At 34.5% G+C, this 12,394-nt stretch overlaps 1 non-coding gene across 1 annotated transcript; it reads right to left on the bottom strand.

Annotated features, from left to right (window-relative positions):
* Positions 1 to 3,153: 3,153 nt before the first annotated feature.
* Positions 3,154 to 3,257, bottom strand: LOC138382076 (U6 spliceosomal RNA). Its single transcript, XR_011233249.1, has one exon. It is a non-coding gene; the product is annotated as a U6 spliceosomal RNA (small nuclear RNA).
* Positions 3,258 to 12,394: the final 9,137 nt, after the last annotated feature.

Raw genomic sequence — 12,394 nt, 5'->3', positions numbered from 1 at the left:
AATTATTGTAATACGTTTATACTATATGTGATGTGGAACAGTATCATTTAACAAGAGACTGTGATAAGTTAAAGATGTATAATATAAACCTTAACAACCAATAAAATAATACAACAAAGAGTTGCAGTTACTAATTCAACAAGAGATACAATGAAATCATAGAAAAAAATTCAATCAACCCAAATGAAGGCCAAAAAAAGGAAGAAAAGGGCACAAAGAACATATAGGATAAATAAAAATAATAAGGTAATGGATATAAATGTACGCATATCAAAATCACATTAAACATAAGTGGCCTAAAAACCCAATTGAGAAGGCAAAAATTGTTACACTGGATTAAAAAAAAAAAGAGATGAGACTCGACTAAATGCTACCTACAAGAAATCTACTTTATATATAAGCACACAAATACACAATTATTTAAACTTGGTGTGGAAGTATGAATTAACATAATTATGTAAGAGAAAGAGTTTTAAAAATCAGAAAGAGATAAAACTATCACTATTTCCAGATGTAATTATATATAAACCTTGGAAACCCAACATATTCAACTAAAAGCTATTGAAAACAATACAAGTTTTCAGAAAAACATACTGCTACAAATTTATTATATAAAAATCAATATTTTTCATATATAAAAACAAGTGTAAGCTAATAAATATGATAGAAAAAATCTTGTAAACTTATAAATAATAGCAACAAAGAAGATAAAATACCTAGAAATAAACTTAAGAAATGTGCAAAATATGTATGAAGAAAAAGGTAAAATATTATAGAAGGACATCAAAAAAGAAATGAAAGATTTGATAGATGCTATGACTTGTACAGAAATTTTTTTCATCATGAAGAATATCAAGATTATCCAAGTTAACTTATAAATATAACGTTAACTTGATAAAAGTATCAACTTTTAAAAAACTAGATAGGTTGTTTCTAAGCTCATATAGAAATATAAGTAAATAAGTATACCAAAGAATAAGTAAAAAATTTTAAAAAGTGATTTTGAGGAATTAACCTATTAGATTATTAAAGAGAATGTATTATGAAGTTAAATGAATAAAGTGGCATGGTACTGAGACATTAATAGAAAGACAATTCCAGTGGAACAGGATAGAAAACTCTGAAAATATTAATGTGGGACTTCATTATGTAAATATTGACCCCATATTAATGTAGGAGTATAGTATATAAAATCGTGACATCTCAAGTAAATAAAGATACAATAAATATTGATGGGATGAAAACCAAACATCTGGGAAAAAAAAAAAACATTGTAAACCTTCACATCTTACACTGGGATATACTTCAAATGGATCAATTATTTAAATGTGATAAACAAAACATAACTGTTCTAGAAAAAAAGATATGATATAGGAAATACTTTATTACCTTGTAGTAAGGCACATCTTTTTATTTGTGGCTAAAATCCAGAAACCATATAAAAGGTATCTAAATGTTAGTGAATAATATTTTTTAAATCCTGCATGGGAAAAAATAAATAATGCATGAGGCCAAATTGCATTTTTCCCTAATATTGCATTTTTCCCTAAAAGTGCTTCTATAACTATATCTATAATAGTATTGAAAAATTAATATCCTCAAAAAATAAGCAAGGCCTGGGAATAGACACTGCAAACAACAGGAATTGAAAATAGCTCTCAACACATGAAAATATGCTCATGGTCACTAAAATGGAACTACTTTTTACATATTAAATAGACATATTTCCAAAAGTTTGATGACAGTTGTCAAGCTTGTAGTCAAATAATCAATTTTGTGCATTGCTTGCAGGGATATAAATGGATTCAAGCTCTACAGAGGATTTTTCTTTTTAAATTTCAGACTATTACAGGGGTGCAAATGTTTTGGTTACATAAATTGCTTTTATATCATTTGAGTCAAGGTTACAAGTGTGTCCATCCCCTAGATAGTGTACATTGTGCCTGTCAGGTGTGAATTTATCCATCCACTCCCTCACTTCCCCACTCCCTCACCTGCTTGATTTCCAATGAATGTTATTTCCATATGTTCACATAAGTGTTGATCAATTAGTTCCAATTTAATAAGTGAGTACATGCAGTGTTTGTTTTTTCATTCTTGTGATACTTCACTTAGAAGAATGGTCTCCAGTTCTGTACTAACCATCCAGGTTAGTACAAGAGGTATTAGTTCACCATTTTTTATGGCTGAATAGTACTCCATGGTATACATATAACACATTTTATTATTTTATTAATTCACTCATGTATTGTTGGGCACATGGGTTGTTTCCACATCTTTGCAATTATGAATTGTGTTGCTATAAACATTAAAGTGCAAGTGTCTTTTTTATAGAGTATCTTTCCCATTTTTCCCTTTGGGTAAATAGCCAGCACTGGGATTTCTGGATCAAATGGTACTACTTTTAGTTCTTTGAGGTATCCCCATACTACTTTCCATAGAGCTTATACTAGTTTTCAGTCCCAACAGCAGTGTATGAATGTTCGTATCTACCAAGGATTTTTAACAATATATATCAAAATAGTTCCTTACTTACTCTGTGAATGATAATTCTACTTCTGAAATGACAGAAATATGGGGTTACTCATATCAGCATTATTTCTAAACAGCAAACAATTAAAAATTTCCCAACGTCTGTCAATATGGCACTAGATAAACTATCCACACACTGGAAAAATATGCAGTTTTAAAAAAGGGATGAGGAGCAAACCAATTCAAGCAACATATGAGAAGGATTGTAAACCATGATCAAGTGGGATTTATTCCAAGAATGCAAGATTAGTCTAACATCTAAAAGTTAATCTACATGATGTACCATATTAATAGAATAAAGAACAGAACCCACATGATCATCTCTATAAATGCAGATAAAGTATTTGGCAAAGTCAGATATCCTTTCATGATAAAATTGTTTAACAAACTAGAAATAGAAGATAAATTCCTAACCTGATAAAGGACATCTATTAAAAACCCACAGCTGACATTGTAGTTAGGGGTGGAAGACTGAATGCATTCTTCTTAGGATCAAGAACAAGGTAAGAATGTTTGCTTTCACCACTCACTTTTATTCAATATTTTACTGTTGCATTTATAACATTTACAATTGCATTCTAGCCAGGGCAATTCTTATTTTTGTTCTTATTCTTATTATTTTTTTATATGGAACACTTCACAAATTTGCATGTCATTCTTGCACAGGGGCCATGCTAATCTCTGTATTGTTCCAATTTTAGTACGTGTGCTGCTGAAGAGAGCATTAACCAGGGCAATTAGACAAAAAAAAAAAAAAAAAAATTAAAGGCATCTTGATTAGAAAGGGAGAATGAAAACTATCTCTAAGCGGCATGATCTAATATATATACATAAATCCTAATAAATCAACTAAAAACTATCAGAACTAATAAATGAGTTCACAAAATTTATGGTATGTAAGATCAGTATACAAAAATCAATTGTAATTCTATGCACGAGCAATTAACAATTCAAAAATGAAATTAAGAAACAATTACATTTGTGATAGCATCAAAAAGAATAAAATACTTAGGACTAAACAAAACAAGGGTAAGACTTACACACTAAAAACTTTAAAAACACTTGATAGAAATTAAAGACCTAAATAAATGGAAAAACAACCCACACACGGATCAGAAGACTTACTTTTGTCAAGATGGCATATTCTGCAAATTGATTTACAGATTCAATGCAATCCCTAGCAAAATTCCAACTGGTTTTTTGCAGAAATTGACAAGCCAATCCCAAATGCATATGGGAGTGCAAGTGGCCCAGAATAACCAAAACAATCTTGAAAAAGAATAAAGTAGGAGGACTCTCACTTTATAATTTCAAAACTTGCAAGAGAATGATAATTAAGAAAGTGTAGAAGTAGAATTAAGGATAGACATATAACTCAATGGGATAGAACTGAGAATCTAAAAATAAAACTTTACATTTATGGTTAATTGATTTTCATCAAAGGTGCCAACCAATTTAAGGGGGAGAAATGAGTCTTTTTAAAAAATGCTGTAAGGATAACTGGATATCCATATGCAAAAGAGTGAAGTTAGACAACTTTCTCATACCATACACACAAATTGACTGAAAATAGATTAAAGATCTAAATTCACTCAAAGTGGATGAAAGACATATAGTTAAAACTATAAACTTTAGTATATAGTTTTACAAAAACTAGAAGAAAACATAGGAGTAAATCTTCAGGAAGTTGGGTTAGGGAATGATTTCTTAGATACAATGCCAAAAACATAAACTAACACAAAAATAGACAAATTTGACTTCAGCAAAATTTAAAACTTTGTGTTGTAAATGATATCGTCAAAAGAAAAGACAAACCCACAAAATGGGAGAAAATATTTACAAATTATGTATTTTATAAAGGGCTTTAATCTAGAATATATAAAGAATTATGACAACTCAATAATAAAAAGAAAAATAGCACAATTTAAAAATGGACAAAGGATCTGAATAGACATTGCTCCAAAGATATACAAATAGCCAATAAGCACATTAAAATATGCTCAACATCATTAATCATTAGGAAAATGAAAATCAAACCCAAGAGATACCACTCCACATACACTAGGATGTCTGTAATAAAAAAGACAGATGATAACGAGTGTTGGTGAGGATGTGGAGACATTGGAAACCTCATACATTGCATATGGGAGTGTATAATGATACACTTTGGACAGCAAGGTGGAAATTTCTCAAAATATTAAACATAGAATTTCCTATATGACCCAGCAATTCCACTCCTATGTATACACTCAAGAGAAATTAGAGATACTTCCACATAAAAACTTGAACACTAATGTTCATAACTACACTATTCATAATAGACAAAATTGGGAACAACCCAAATGTCTGTCAGTTGATGAATGAATACATAAAATGTGCTATATCCATACATGGAATATTATTCATGAATAAAAAGAATGAAGTGCTGATATATGCTACAACATGGATGAACCTTGGAAATATTATACTAAGTGAAAGAAAGTAGTCACAAAAGACTACATATTGTATGATTCCATTTAAATTAAATGTCAAGAATAGGCAAATCTATAGAGATACAAAGTATATTAATATTTCTTAGCACTAAGGGAGGGGAGTTTAGGTGAGTGAATGGGGACTGACTACCAATGGGTATTAGGTTTTTTTGGGTGGTGATGAAAATATTCTAAAATTAGATTGTGCTGATGGTATACAACTCTATGAATATACTAAAAACACTGAATTGTACAATTTAAATGAGTGAATTATATCTCAATAAAGCTATTTACAAACAAAAAGTTCCTCAGTTTGCTCAATAATCACATAAGACTAATGGTTAAAAAACTGAAGAAGCTCCCTAAATACTTACATGCTATGTGAGAATCAACAACTACAGAATAGTGTGTATAGTATACCAACTTTTGTTTAAGAATGAGGAAAATAAGAATATATATTTGTATTTGTTTGCATATGCCTGGGGACTTTCTGGAAGGATATAAAAGAAACGAATAACAGAGGTTACCTATTTTGGGGAGGTCTGGTGTGAATGGAGTGATTAAGAGAGGGGGGAAGAATTGAAACTCTCTGACTCCATTTACACAAATATATGCACATATGTATGTACATATGTCTCAACATATATGTACATATACACATATGTATGTGTGTGCATATGCATATAGTTTTTAGCAAGATGAGTGAAAAATTGTTTTTGCATTTGCATTGTGAATATGTTACTTATTTAAATACTAAATTTTGGAAAACCAATCACTTTCACTAGCTTAAAATGTTTGGTTAAAATGCATTTACTTCAGAGTTCTACATCTATGGTCCTCGAATTTTCCATATACAAAACACAATTAAACGATTAGTTTTTTTCTACCATAGTCCCCTTGTTTCTCATACTCAGGGATTAGATGGGACAGAGTTTTACATAGTGGATGGTTCAGGGGAAGCAAAAGCTCAGTATCTAGCCTTCATTAAAGGTTGGCTGCAGTTGCTAAATAATTCAAAGCCACCCAAGGATCCAAGAACTGGGTTTGACCTTGCGCATCTCACTTTCACATTATTAGACTGTGATATCAGGAGCAGAATACAGCGTGGCTTAGTAGGTGAGGGGAGAAAACTTTCATGAAGTAAAGAAGATTTTATTAATCCGATGCTTGCCATACGGCAGGAAACGTGGGGAAGGTATATGACAGCTAAATGGAAGTTGCTGAAATATGGACTGTCTACCACTCTTGCAGAGGCTTTTAAGTGCAAAATGTCTAATAGGTGCAGAAAGTACTTCTGGTAGTGATGTTCACATTTGTCAAAAGGCCAGCTGTACGCAGCCAAGGCAAATAGATGCCCAGTGATTTCTTTTTGAAATCCTAGTCGACTCTCGTTCACTGACTCCAGCTGAACTAATATGTTTGGAACTTGCTTAACAATCCACTGCCCTCTGATAGAAAAAGCTGCTTGTTAGAGGTAGTGTCAGGTGAAAGTTCACCTGGGTTCTGGAGCCAGACTGCCTGGGTGTGAGTCCCAGTTCAGCTTTTGGCTTGGTTGTCTGAATATCAATTGCTGAAATTTCTAAGGCTGAATTTCCCCATCTGTACAATAGAGATGATCAGATTATCCCCCTGGTAGGGTTGTAGACTTAACAAAAATGCAAAGTGCTTAGAAGAATTCCTGGCTTATTATTACTATATCATACCCCAGCTTAAAATCATGCAACCTCTCAGTGTCCTTTGAATAAAGTCTGAAATATCAAATATTGTTGACAATGTCTTCCCTCATAATTCATCTCTGCAGCCCCTTCTGCCACCTCTCTTCCTTCCCTCTGTTCATACTCCAACCACATTCCCATTCATCAGAGGTCCCAACTTTCTCCTTCAGGAACTTTGCATATTCTATTCCTGTGCCTGGAAGATTCTCACCTTCTTCCTTACAGAACAAGGGAGAAACTCCCTTTCAAGTCTTGATTTAAATGACACAATTATACCTGGCTTAGGTCCTCCATATAGCACTACCGTAGCATCCCCATTGTCTCCTTTGTATTACTAATCACATTTATAGTTAAACATTTCTGCATATTTTATTTATTTCAAAATATCAAGGGGGTACACATGTTTTTGTTACATGGATACCTCGTATGATGCTTAAGTCAGGGCTTTTGGTGTGTCTGTCACCAGAATAGTGTTCATTGTACCCAACAGGTAAATTTTTATCCCACACCTCCCACCCTCCCCACTTCTTGGTTTCCAATGTCCTTTACATCTCTTTGTTCCTGTGTGTACTCATTGTTTAGCTCCTATTTATTAGTGAGAACATACGGTGTTTGGTTTTCCATTCCTGAGATACTTCACTTAGCATAATGGTCTCCAGTTCCATCCAAGTTGCTGCAAACGACTTTATTTCATTCTTTTTTATGGCTGAGCAGTACTCCATCGTATATACCACATTTTCTTTATACACCCACGTATTATGAGCACTTAGGTTTGTTCTGCATCTTTGCAATTGTGAATTGTGCTGCAATAAACATTTGAGTGCAGGTGTCTTCTTGATAAAGTGACTTCTTTTCCTTTTGGTAGATACCCAGCAGTGGGATTGCTGTATCGAATGGTAGGTCTATATTTATGTCTTTTTGGAATTTCTATACTGTTTTCCATAGAGGTTATACTAATTTGCAGTCCCACCAACAGTGTATAACTATTTTGTTTTCTCTGCATCCACACCAGCATGCATTGTTTTTTGATTTTTTTAATAATGGCCATTCTTATAGGGGTAAAGTGGTATCTCATTGTAGTTTTAATTTGCATTTGCCTCATGATTAGTGTTGTTGAGCATTTTTTTTTATATGTTTATAGGCCATGTCTCTATCTCCTTTTGAAAAACTTCTGTTCATATCTTTTGCCCACTTTTTGATGGGGTTGTTTTTTCCCTTGCTGATTTGTTTGAGTTCTTTGTAGGTTCTGGATATTAGTCCTGTGGTGGATGTACAGTTTGTGAATATTTTCTCTCGTTCCATAGGTTGTCTATTTGCTATGTTGGTTATTTCCTTTGCTGTGAAGATTCTTTTAACTTTAATTAAGTCCCATTTATTTATTTTTATTGCTGCTGTATTTGCCTTTGGGGTCTTAGTCATAATAAATTCCTTGCCTGGGCCAATGTCTAGAAGAGTTATTCCTATGTTTTCTTCTAGAATTTTCATGGTTTCACCATGCTTTACATTTAAGTCTTTTATCCATCTTTAATTAATTTTTGCATATGGCAAGAGATAAGGGTTCTGTTTCACTCTTCTGCATGTGGCTATCCAATTTTCCCAGCACCATTTACTGAATAGGGCTTCCTTTATCCAGTGTATGTTGTTGTCTGCTTTGTTGAAGATCAGTTGGTCATAGCTATATAGTTTTATTTCTGGGTTCTCTATTCTGTTCCATTGGCCTATGTCTCAACTTTTATACCAGTACCATCCTATTTTTGTTACTATAGCCTTGTAGTATAATTTTCCTGCATTTTAAAAATGTTCCCCCACTCTGTATTGACTGTAAGTACGTGTTCAGTGATGACATTTGATAGACACTTGAAAAATATTGTCTAGATAAATGAATGAATAAATGCAAACCTACCTTGCTGTGGTTGGTAACTTGTGTTACACAACAATAAATATAGTTCCCAGTCTACCAAGATGGGCCTGATTTATACGTCTTTGGAGAATACTGAATGGAAAATATGTCCAGCAGGCTTTGTTATAGATCCCAGTAGTTGCTTATGTGCTTATCTTCCCTCTAGGTTCTATAGTCCTTAAAGACAAAAGCCAGTGGTTGAAACATATTGAATCTAACATAAAGTCTGCAAAAGTTATTTAGCTAAAAATAAAAAAAAAGATTGGTTGTTTCATGTTCAATACAGCCACCTAGCATGAACAATAAATATTCACTATTACAAGTGTGTATGTATGAAGTCACCTAGAAGTTGACACTTTAGGGATGTTGTTACTTATTATCTGAGTGCTGATAATGCCCAAGGTTATGTATGCAGCACCTGACCTCTCTGTGCAACATTCCAGATAAGCAGCTCTGCCTGCTCCTGGATGTCCCCTGTCACTTTGTTGTGCTCCTTTGCCCCAAGGCTGTCAGTGCTTTTTGCTCAGAATCAGTCCATCTCGTTTCCACCTATGTCAGTGTGTCTTACTGCCGCAGTAGTGTCTCAGTGTGTGACACTGCTTTAAGCCGGGTGAGTGGCTCTCCTGATCCAGTGTTTCAGCCTGCCCTGTTGGTTCCCTCTGAGTCATGGTATGAGCATCTGCAGGTAAAACCACTAATAACCTTGCTGCAGTGGTTTCTGAATAGCTTTTGTGCAACATGCGAGTTAGCATGATTTTAGTCTCCCTGGAAACAACATAGAAAGTTAAGAGCATGAACTTTGCAGTAGGACCTGGGTTCAATCCTACTTCAGCCATGTATTAGCTGTGTGGCTTTAATAAATCTGAACTAGTTTCTTCAGCTTCGTATCTTACAGGCTGTCAAAGGCATTTAGTGAGAAAATATATGTAAAGTGACCAACATAGTGACTATTACTACTATTGCTGCTGCTGCTGTTAGTACTACTATTACTATTCCTACTGCTATTATAATTATTATTTCAGGTTAAGTCTGAGCTGATTGAATTTCACCAATCCATATGACCTATGGCAGGTGTCCAGAGACCATTGTCCCACAGTTAAAAAGTACCTTAAAATATCAAACTAGACAGTTCTGTACTCTTTTGGGAAGCCTTCAGGCAAGTCTTCAGAATCTTCATGCTAATGGAACTGCTGAGGTTCAAATGATGTTGAAGGGAAGAAGGGCAGATGAAAAGTGAGGACAGATGAAAGACTTGTAAATTGAAAGTTATACTTGAGAATCACAGGGAAGCCCTTGCTATCTATTTTGCAAATTAATTTGCTTTTTAAATTTCTAAAAATCTCAGCTTCACTAGCTAGCAAGTCAGCAGGAAGCAAGATTTTGGTGAGTTTCTTATGCATAGTACATATTCATAATAATTCACTTCATAAAGTATATAAACACTCCTGTAATATAATGTAATATATCCTCATGTACAACTATGTAGGCTCCTGTTTGGGGTTTGATTTTCAAAATTACTATTTGTCAGCACTGGACAACTTTGCCCCGGAGCTACTGAAGATGGTGGAGAACAAAGACAGAAGCACGGTGGGCCTCTGTGCAGATGCCATTATCCCTTCCCCCAACCCCTGTAGCTCTCACATGGAGGACCTGCCCCCTGGTGCTGGGTAAGTATTAGTATAAGCAGCAGTTCAAGCTCATTGACAGATGAGGCATAAGGCTATTTACAACGGAATTTAAAGGCAGGGGGGTACATGCATGGTCTTCATCTTGGGTGGCATGTTTGAAGTTTTAATCCACTCAATTGGGCATGGGTGTGACGATAAAGTGATTGTCCCAAGTCTTGAATTCCAGGTGTTAGACTCAGGGTAGGGTCATAAATACCTTAACTACCTTTGGAACTTCCCTATTTGCCTTCTCTGGACTTGGGGCCTATGATGATTTTACAGATACCTTTTATCTCAGCAGAATTTTGGTCTGAAACTTATATTTAACAGTACCTACCACCATCTTGGGTAATTTACAAAGATGATTGTATGACACTCACAAACATATGTGTGCATGAATATATACACACATATGTGCATACATATATCTATACATATGCAGATATAACACATATACACACACACAAAACATGTATACATACATATCAATGTGCATGTGTATATACATGCTGTCCAGTGTAAATAACTTCATATAATTTTTATAAACTTACATTATAAATTTTACAATTCACAAACAATATTTCTATAGCTCTTCACAACCAGATCAGAGATGGGAGGGAACATTCCACAGATAACCTCCTGTGCTACCACACCTAAGCATTCAAGTTTTATATATATATATATATATATATACATATATATATATTACATTATATATCACAGCCTAATGACAATCCTGATACAAGTGCCAGAGGCCTTTGGAGATTCAAGTTTCCACTTAACCCAAAATCTCAGGCATCCCATTTGGGGGCTGTCTGTGCCGGGGAACAGAGAGATGCAGATTTTCTACTTCTTCCTGTAGGGAAGTGATATATCCTGAGACTGCAAGCTGTGTTCTCTGTCCATTTCTTCCTTCAGGCTTACTGGCCAATTTCAGGACTCTGAGCTATTTGTGACTATTAGGTTGATGCTTTCTCAACCTCAGCAGCCTTCTGTGGATTTCCAGCACACTGAACATGACTTCTGCTGTCTTTGCTCTTTTGACATCAGGCAAAGACAACATGTCTAGTCCAGATGGTATCAGTTTAATCACTGGCACCTAATGTAGCATGATACACTAGTATTGACCCAATGCACATTGTGAGTAATTTTCTCTGATTTTGCTTTAGAGAGGAGAATAGAGAAGTGTTTGGAGAAGAAACTATTTGTATGAAAATCCGATCTAAGAATTTTTTCTAAAATGACATAAAATATTGCCATTTTATAATATTAGTATTAGTCATTTATTAAAAACTTAAAATGTACCATTGAATATAATTGGTTGTTTTATTTGTGTTTATAATCTGTAAATTCCAGACTCTTTGCCATGTTCTAAAAGGCCCTGCATAGTCTGACTTTTGTTGACCTCTATAACTGTCTCAATTAGGAATTGTGGTTATGTGTAGAGTAAAAGAAAACTCAACAAAATGGGTCAGAAAAGGTAGGAATCAACTTTTCTCATATAACAATTTTCCAAAAGTGGGAAGTTCAAGCATCTGATCAAGAGAGTCATCCAAGAGCCCAGGCTCCTTCTGTCTTTCTTCTACACTATTTTTACCATGGAGTTTTTTTTCCTCATGGTCACAGAATGGCTGCTGCATCTCCAGGTACTATATCAGTGTTCTAGGCAAGAAGGAGAAAGAAGTATAAACGGCAAACGCAGGAGTTTATTATTTGAGACTTTGGTATTGTTTTAAATTCAGAGAGAAAGTCTCTTCACAGAAATTATACCTCATCTCATTGGCCAGAGCTGTATCCCATGGCCAGCCTCATCCGAGGTAATCTGCTACTGCTTGCTCCAGGCAAAATCAAGATATTGTCAGGAGGGAACAAGGGCAGAATTGGAGGCAATTAGCGTCTGCCTCAATAACCGCATTCTATACTATCTGCCTCACTCTCCATGTTCCAGCCATGCTGGCTTCCTTCAGTGTAGCAAGCTCTTGTCTCCTCAGGGCATCTTTGCACTTACTGCATTTTCTGCTTAGAAGATGCTAAGCAGAGCTATGCTTACACTATGTAAAGTGATAACCTTACTATCCCTAACAAGTAATTATTCTATATTTCTCAACT

This window comes from Eulemur rufifrons, chromosome 3 (genome assembly GCF_041146395.1).
Source record: "Eulemur rufifrons isolate Redbay chromosome 3, OSU_ERuf_1, whole genome shotgun sequence".
Classification (NCBI taxonomy): Eukaryota; Metazoa; Chordata; class Mammalia; order Primates; family Lemuridae; genus Eulemur; species Eulemur rufifrons.
The sequence above is the reverse complement of the archived record's forward strand: the minus strand, read 5'-3'. Positions and strand labels throughout refer to the sequence as shown.